The sequence below is a fragment of the Lycorma delicatula genome, chromosome 9 (genome assembly GCF_047948215.1).
Source record: "Lycorma delicatula isolate Av1 chromosome 9, ASM4794821v1, whole genome shotgun sequence".
NCBI classification, from domain to species: Eukaryota; Metazoa; Arthropoda; class Insecta; order Hemiptera; family Fulgoridae; genus Lycorma; species Lycorma delicatula.
This window is the reverse complement of record NC_134463.1, coordinates 707,225-716,946: the sequence shown is the minus strand read 5'-3', so window position 1 is coordinate 716,946 and position 9,722 is coordinate 707,225. Positions and strand designations below refer to the sequence as shown.

Sequence of the window (9,722 nt, the reverse complement as noted above, 5' to 3'; positions counted from 1 at the left end):
TAAACCAGAGGTAACATTTTTTTAAAAGTAAATTAAAAACATTTTAATTTTTCAACGGTCTAAATTTATTGAACTAAAATCAATTTTTAATTTTTACAAATTCATAATATTTTTCTGTTAAGTTCTGTTTTTAATAAATAAAGTGATTTTTTGTTTGTTTGCCATAGACTTTATTAAATCAATTTTCTCATAATTAAATTATCTACATATTTTGACAATAAAATTTATGCATTTATTAATCATTAACAAAATTACTGTACTTCAAATCTAAAAAAAGTTGTTTTTCATCACTGAATTTTTCTGTTTTACATTGAATATCACTAAAACTACAGGAGATACAATTCTGGACCTTATTTTATCCAATTTTTCAGGTCAAAAAAAAACATAAGAAACCTCATAAACATTTTATCCTCTTATGCAACTCCTTAAAAATTTCTTATGACCTCATTTCACCAAGGAAATGAAATCTGGGAGAAATTTTCTGCTAGCTGTAACTCAATAACAAAGCATTTTCAGACATAAGTTAGTACATACTTTATTTCATTATTTCAAGCTCTACAATCAGTTCCCATAAAATATCTTCCTTTAATCCTGAATCACTATATATATTTTTTTTTTTATTTTGATGATGCAATGTAAATTATATCTAATAGATTATATTTCAATAGACATATTACAAAATTTATATTTACAAAATGTATTTTGTTAAATATAAATAACAAGGTTATTAAAATAATGTAATACTCCTCCACTGATGAGAAGCTGTCAAATGTTTTAAAAATTCGAAATTCTTTTTGTAAAATTTTGATTTCATTAAAAAAAGCCCGCTGATGCACAAGCCGACAAATTTTCAAAAAGTAAAAAATATATTTTTCAGAATTTTTGATACAATATTAAAAATTTTGTTTACTGCTTTATTTTGTTGAGGGTCTAGGTTTCAAAAAAAAATTTTTAATATAATCTAACAAGTAATTTATATTTTAAAAAACAAAATTTTTTAATAATAATGTCAAAATTTATATGATGCATAATTTTTTTAATCTGTCCATGAGAAAATAACTGAAGTTGGCTAATTCAAGATTTTGGTTGATATTTTGTAACACGCTCGTACACTGTAATTTTGATATTATTGTTTTTCAATAAAATGGGATTATTTTATCAAAAAAATACAAATTGAGCTTAAAATGATTGAAGCCATTAAGTTTTTTCAAAAATTTCAAAAACTAAAAATTATGTTTTTATAAAATTATATTTTATAAAAACATAAAATTTCGTATATTCGGGAAAATTATGCGATTCATTCCAAACTTTTTTTATAATTTCACATGTTTCAAATAGAATCAGAAAACATTTCTTACCAAACATGTACAATAAACTCTTGACTATCCCTTTTTAAGTTAATATATCCAACTCCGTAGTAGGATATATATATCAAAACCAAGTATGGTAGAAATGTTTTAATTTATGTTTATGAAATCAAAAATTATTATTAGAGATTATTATCAGAGAATGAGTGTTAATAGACATATTTTAAAAAATAGATTACAGAATTTACATTTTGAATTATATTATTATATAATTAATATATTATATAATAAATTGATTATATATTAATATATAGAATTAATATATTATATAATAATATAAGGGTCCTAGCTGCCAAAAGCTGTTTATAGAGTAGTTCAGAGGTTAAAAATCAATAAATTGTTTATACGAGATAATGGCTTTTTTACAGTAATATAATAAAATCAAATAATAATAAACCAAATACATTTATTGTTATAAATTTTATTTTACAGGAATCTTCTTATAGATCATTCATTTACTATAGTAACAATACCAGCATTTCTGTTATTATTTTAATGACCTTAAGCCATTAATTACTTTATAATTTACTTTGTAATTTATATACATAAAGAATGGCAATTTATATACTATATATATAAAATATATTTTATAGAAATTCATATATTTTATGTGTATATATATATATTATATAAAAAAAACACATTAAAAAAATTAACAACCAAGGATAAGTATTTACTGGTTTCAATCATAAACCAAAACAATAACTTTTAAAAAATGTTGCACTACTACAAGTTAAACATAAATTACTACTGTGTTAAAGATAATAATGTAATAACAGTTCATATAAAGTACTTTCTAATTTGTTTAAAGCAAAAAGATTATATATATATATATATATATAATTAGAAATAGCAATAATAAAAATTAAATAATTACATTTGCTTTTTATTTATGTTATTTGTTTATAATGCATCACTACCAAAACAGCACTACAATCAGTCGAAAAAGCTGCTGTTAATTCTTTCTTTTATTTATTATTAGATAAATGAACGATGGTGCTAAGGTCTGCGATTGTGCCGAATGGAAGATACTATACAATTGGCACAGCTGCATACACGTTGCACCCATATTTAAATATGTAAATTACATTTATATGCATACTGCACATTAGCTGTCCATTCACACAGTGACATAACTCATTGAAGAGCACATCTACAAAAATAAATGAAAAACAAAATTAATAATTTTGCCAATCTGATGCTTTATTATTACTATTATTATTATTATCCAATAAAAGATAATCAAAGTACACATTATATATCCTCCATATCTCTTAATTCTGCATATTTTCAATTTGTTCAAAGTACGTCCAAATTTTTTTTTTAGAAAACAGCTGAAATCAAGAATCAGAGCTCAGACATAGATAAAGTGTCTAGTCTTTCATTTCATTCCAAAATATCAAACTTCCATTAAGAAAGTTACCATTTCTTTTTATTTAATTTTTTTTTTTTTTATTAAAACTAACCTCCCAATTTTTATCTACATCAGTTTTTTTTTTCACTCTAGAATCTGTATTTCATCAGTGAGAACTAGAATGTAAAAAAAAATTATTTATAAACAAGATTGCTAATTTATAATTAGCTTTGTTACATGTTTTTTTTAACAATTTAAGAAAAATTTATGAAAACATTACAGTAAATTTTATGAAGAATAAGAGGCTCAGCTTTATTTAGTAGGATCCTCAACTGCTAGCTTCCCTTTCATTGCAAAGACTTTCTATGAAAGTCTTTGGATGCAGAGGATGCTGAGACACACAAAGAATAACCTACCAGTGTGAACTTCAATAAAAATCAGCTGCCATGCCAGCTACGTAAAAATGTCAGGATAATTCTAAAGATGGAACTGGCAGCAACTTACCCGATTCACATTGCACTTGATCAAGGAAGAAGGAACAAAGAATAAGGAAATGAAATGAAAGAAGGATCAACCAACCTGTTGAGCAACTCCTTCTGATCAGGGTAATTAGCATTCTTGCTCATTATCTCTTCTCAATTATTAAAGGCTTTAATTGATTTATATTATACAAAAAACTTTTAGGAATAAAAATTTAACTGTCTACAATTTGTAACTTCTTTTGTTTAGAGTCTAGGATAGGGACTCTGGCTCTTGGTAACAAATGTTTTTCTATCATTTTTTTTTTAATATAAAAAAATGTTGTAGACAAAAATAAAAGCACAAGTAATTTTCAACAACTTCTTTCTAGAACATTTTTTTGTAATTTCAACTGGAAGTCTTACCATTAGAATGGTTAAAGCTCTTTCCTACAATTATCTTGCTTATTTATTTCTATCAAAATTTCTTAACAGCAAAAATTACAACTCATACAATTTACTACAACTTTTGCAAAAAAAAAAAAAATAAACAAGTCCATGGCTCAGATGGAATTTACACGAGTCCTCACAAAGTGGAAAAAAATTGCTTTTTAACATTTACTTGCTTCTTGTTATATATTATTAAGAAGGAATAAATGAGAAACATTAAAGCTAATGCAATTTTTAAACAGCCATTTTAATAATACGTACAACCAGAAAAAATGTTTAAAATTAAAGTCCTAGTGAAATGTGAATATTTTTATTTAAATCTAAATGTTTTAAATTTTTTTTTATATGATGCTTTCTTGGCAAGAAAAATGACCAAATATAATTAAAGTGGCTTACAACAGTTAGAATTCCAAGTAAATAAATACTACATAAGAAAAAATTAGTAATTTAATTTTGTGCTGCGAGTTGTTTATGATAATGTGGGTTGTATTACAGGAAACAGAAGAAATCATATTTCATGTAATGTAACAATACTACAATGTACTTCTTATGCGATGTAGGATTATCCAGAAAATATTAAAGGAGGGTTATTTTGTAAAGTAAATTCTAGTCAAACTTACATCTAATTTATTTCAAACGTTGCTAATCAGCATTTGGAAGGTGTTCCTATGTACATTGGAGTCACAGATGCCATTATACAGAAATTTGTTTAGATTGTTACCACCACATACAGCTAGCTTAATATTGATGGATGCATCACTAGCAACTCAGATGTCAGCAGGAACACAGTACACATATACACTTGCACAAGCGTCCCACCATATAGCTGACTGTGCAGATATCCCACTACAGCAGTGCTGCAGCCCCACCACTCACAGGCTTCAATAAAAGAGCATACACGAGAGTGAATTTTCAATTTTTTATCGACCACTGCCTGGAGAAGTCCAAGAAGAAGACGAAGGAAAAAGTTCCCTGGCCGGCTCAATATGGGACCTTCCAGCAGATGCCAACATCCCCACCAGAGCAGCAGGCCTGGTCGGCCGCTGGACGCAGACGCTATCTTCCCACTTCAGCTCGCCGAGCTTCAATCACCCTGGCTGGTGGACTCAGCAGCAGGATTTGGGCCAGCATGGGACTGCTTGGGGACAACCACCTTGGCCGTGCCGGCGGAAGATGCTGACCCAAAATTGCTGGCGGCTACCACTGCCATGCTGTAGTGGGGGATCCAACTACCAAAGAGGGGAAGCTCAGTCTGATTTCAATGGACAAGCCGCAAATCCCCGACTACGCCGAGTCAACTTCACTGGAGACCAGCTTCCAGATCCAACAGGTCTTCTCAGAGCTAACGCAAAAACACCCCTTTTCAGGGCCACCACTCCATAAATTTCAAACAGCCCTTTTCAGGGCTACCACTAGGTTTTATATTACAACATGCCTTCGAAGCCATTTGGCGACAACGATGCACTTCTCAGAACAGCCATAAGGTTTTAAATTGCCATGAGCCGTCGAAGCCATTCAGTGACAATAACCCTTTTCAGGGCTGGGTTTTAAAGTGCCATGTGCCATAGAAGCCACTCAGCAACAAGATACACAATTGTTATCAAGTATCAATCAAACAGTCTGTCAGTTATGAAAACAAGCCTGCAAACAAAACAAGCCTTCTTCAAAACGCTAGGAATAAGCAGTGTAATAAAATTTGACAGATTTGTGAAAATATACTGTGAAATACAGTTAGGAAATGGATTTGAATGAATGAAAGAAGAGCAAACAGCCCAAAGCGATAAAATTTGAAATCAACAATCATATTTGGTGAACAATGACTTTATACATAGAATGAACAAAAATGTTGTGGACCAATATTTTACAATTTAGTTCTCTTCTTTGAGTTTCAACAAATTTCAACATCTGTAATCTGCACAGATGAATTCTGATGAATTCATATGTGCAGATTTTTAAATATCATGAAATAAATGTTGAATGATTCATTCATTAATTCATCATATGAATTAATGAATCATTCAACATTTATTTCATGATAATTTTTGGACGTACTATGTACTTGTGATGGGAAAAATCCTTCTCAATCTTTCCACCTCTTGGTAAACTTTGTTATTTAACTTTAGTTTGTTCTTGTTTAACTTTCACTCGCTATCATTCAATTCTAGTTTCAGATAAATTTTTATAATTCTATCTCGTTTAATATCATTATATAATAACTTACCAACTGTTATGTTAACCAAACTGAGAGTGATACAAAACTGTTATATTGAGTGATATTGCGTTTTAATATATCTGCGCAAGGACCAAGAACACGTTCAAATCTGAAATAGAAGAGTTCAATACATCAATATCACAAATAAAATATAATAATATATATCAAATAATGACAATAATAATATATATCAAAATTTGGGTTCTGGAATGTTTTTTAATGTTTGATAATTAATTCCTATGTATTTTTTAGTGCTGAATCTGGAAATAACCTTCATTTTTCCATCACGTCAAGACTTTTCACAAACTGCAAATATCAAAATTTGTAAAAAGTTGAAAGATTGTGAAAATGTGATACAATAAAACAGACATAAAGATTTTTATTTTTTTTGTAATAAATTAATATATCTTCACTTTTTTAGCTTATACTATACATTCTTATAGCTAAACAGCCGAGTGGTTTGAAGAGGAGGACGGGAGGGTTTGGGTTGAAGATGACTAGACAGTGTAAGAGCTTGTCCGACAGGTTGTGACAAGACTTAACAAGATGTAACATGTTTATTGGCAGCCATCCGCACCGCTCATGCACCATGCAACTACTATCAGTGCTGCTTCAACCATCAGTGATGTGTAAACTAATTTTTTTTCTGTCCTCTGGTGATCAAATGCATTTTTGTTGGTGGAGAATATATTTTCAGACCATAAAGCAAACTTTCCATTTTCAAAATGGCTTCAACAGGCTATAAAAATTCTGCAAATTCTTTTTGTTACATTTGTGGTGAACATAGTGGAAAGGCAATTGGTTTGCTTGGCATTTCTCCTGCCACCACCCTATTTGGTCGCCCTAAAGCATAAGACCGAATGAATGTCTGGGCCACAAATGGCTACTGAGCCTCGAAACAGTTTAGCGACCAGTGTCCTAACTAGCTCCTAGAGCTAACCTAAAAACGTGAACGGAATAAGCGTGTACCAGTACCAATTCCACCAGAAAATTTACCTGAAATAGACAGTTCCATAAGTGATTTAAATGAATTTAACATCAAGGAGCATGAACCCAGAGATATCTGTGCATCAGATCTTTATTCACAGTCTGAACTAAACGATTTGGTTCAAGACTTACATCTAACCAAAGAAAATTCAGAATTGCTTGGTTCGAGGCTTAATGAGAATAACCTGCTAGCAGTTGGCACCTAATTTTTCTGGTTCAAGTAAAGAGAAAAGGATTTTTCATAAAAACAAGCTTGTGATATATTTAACATATGTAAAAATTATAATGGTCACAAACAATGATTCAATCATAAACTACAGTTAAATTACAATGAAAATATTGAACATATGTTGCTTTAAAAAACACAATCATTTTAGATTGCACAAAATATATTAACTATAACAAGGTACATAACTTTGTGTTTATTAAAAAAGTATGAAAAACACTACAATGTATGAGTAATTAATGTGAAACTTCAGAAATGATGTGAGGATTTTCATGCGAACAAAGTAAATAATCTTCCATGAAAGGTATTAATATAAAAGACCCATCTGCTCTTTATTTTTTTGTGACATAAAGTATACGAAATGGAATACACCATCTCTTAACCCCTCTCAGGGAACCTATGAAAGCTCACAGGGGCGTATCCAGCTCAAAACAGAAAAATTCAGCTTTCTGAATTTAATTTCTTTTATGGGGGAAGAGTTACACAAAAACACAATCAAAAAAGGAAGAACGAAATATTTATTTTAAAAAAATTTAATTTTATAACAGTAGTTTGTGAGAATTATATAAAGATTGCCTAACCACAGCTTCAACTAATTGCTCCTTGTTAGCAAAAACCCACTGTTGATGAATGCTTAACATAACTAACTCATTTAACCAGTAATCACCAATGGTGCTTCTTAGCCATGTTTTAATTTGACGAAGAGTGCTAAATGAATGCTTGATAGTACTTATTTCCTCTGTTTGGCATCTGCCACAAAAATGTAGTTCTTTAAAGGTACCCAACATTTTCCAAGAGATGTTTTTTCTTATCAACCGGTTAGTGCTCACCCAGTCGACAAATTCTCCAATATCATCTACGTGACAACCATTGTCTTTAATTTCACTTTCACTGTGTTGCACATTGGTTTGAACTGTAGAAGAAGGCCCCACAGTTGCAGTGTTTGACTCAGAAGGTGGTTGGTACTTCCTTAATCCTCATTCTCATTGCTGCTGCTGCTTTTTTTTTTTTTATTTTAAATTTACTACAAAAAAATTAATTTAATTTTTTGACCAGACATTGATGAGGATGCAGATGTGACATCTCACTGCATTGGTTTGACAAGGAAGGTTCCAACTGACATTTTTGTCAAAATTGATATTTATAAAGTATATGACTATACTAGTTGAACTTAATTCAAAAATATTACTCTTATTATAAAATTAATAACTTATGGAAGAATCATCAATAGAAGATTTATCAGACATAGACATTTTTTTAAAAACCACTTTTTTGGACTCAGGGACCCCAAAACAGATATTTCCATATACTCATATCATAATTATAAATTTGTCACAAGTTAATTAAATATTTTCCTTTCTTTACTAACAACTTCAAGATAAACTAGAAACGAGCTGATTTTACAGATATAATAATCGAGCAATTGCCAAAAAGCAATATTGGTAATTAAGCCACATTTTGAATTACTTTTAATTGTTCATCAATAGTATTGATTATTTATAGGAACTTGACAAATATTATAAACTGAAATACAAAACTCTATTTTATGTTGAAAGATCTAAAGAATCCCTAGTGGCATAATACTTGCAAGCATAGAAAGATAATCAAAAAATTAAGAATAACAGATTCTACGTTATATGCTTTTAAAGCAAGTCGCGCTTATGTAAATTTATGGTACATACATTGTAAGTTAAATAAAAGCACATAATAAATGTCACAGTATGCTACTTACTAAAAAATGCTAATATTCATTCATTATAATTAAGTGGCTGGCAGGAGGCCGACACAAATAAAAAAGACTTTACAGCCGTAAAAAATTGCAGCTTTTTTACTACTTATACACCTGTGTGGCAGTAACAACTGCACCGACTAACCAAAAATGCATGAGCTCTTATATAATTGGTAATTGCTTCAGTAATATTCCTGTCGTGTTGTGAAATGAAACTAGAGTGATGAGACTATTTTAGAAAACTTTTGTTGCCACAAGTTAGATGGTGCTGATGTGTAACAGTAGTTCTTAAATCTTCTCATAGGTGGTGAGAGTGTCCCTATTGTGTAATTAGTTTTTTCAACTTAGTTTAATTTTAAATTTTTCAAAAATTTATTTATAAATTTTTCAAAAATTTATTTATAAATTTTTTTTTCCCCCCTCTGGATACACCCAAGAAAGCTGAATAAATAATACATGCTCCAATATGAATACTTAAAACTGAAAACAATAAATTTAAAAATAAAAAGACATAAACATTTGCTATAATCTTTCGTGTAAAATTTGTCTAACAATTACCTACAGAAAAACAATACATATAAAAAAATATACAGTATAAACAACCAAGTAAATATAAATGGTGAACAACTTGATAGAAGCTTGTTGTTACCTATCTACATATAAATTTTTTTGCCTTCATCATACCATTCATGATACACATTACTATTTTTTAAATCAGCACAAAAGCAAATTACACTAACACATCATTAGATTAGGTAAGTTATATCATTGCAAAAAAAACTTTAGATACAAAAGTCTTCAAATGTAATGAAAAAGATTGAAATATGGACTATTATTTTTTCCTTGATCCCATTATGTCAAATAATAATTGTTCTAATATAATAAAAAAAATTAAATTACAATATATACAAAACATAATTTTTAAAAAATTTTGTGTAA

General features: G+C 29.3%; 1 long non-coding RNA gene across 2 annotated transcripts; it reads right to left on the bottom strand.

Moving 5' to 3' along the window:
* Positions 1-2,326: 2,326 nt before the first annotated feature.
* LOC142330208 (uncharacterized) lies at positions 2,327-8,920 on the bottom strand. Of its 2 annotated transcripts, XR_012757728.1 has the most exons (3): positions 8,787-8,920; positions 5,851-5,950; positions 2,327-2,520 (listed from the first exon to the last, which is right to left on the bottom strand). It is a non-coding gene; the product is annotated as an uncharacterized LOC142330208 (long non-coding RNA). The 2 variants fall into 2 exon arrangements; XR_012757727.1 differs by lacking the exons at positions 5,851-5,950; positions 8,787-8,920 and adding an exon at positions 4,250-4,394.
* Between the last annotated feature and the right edge of the window lie 802 nt (positions 8,921-9,722).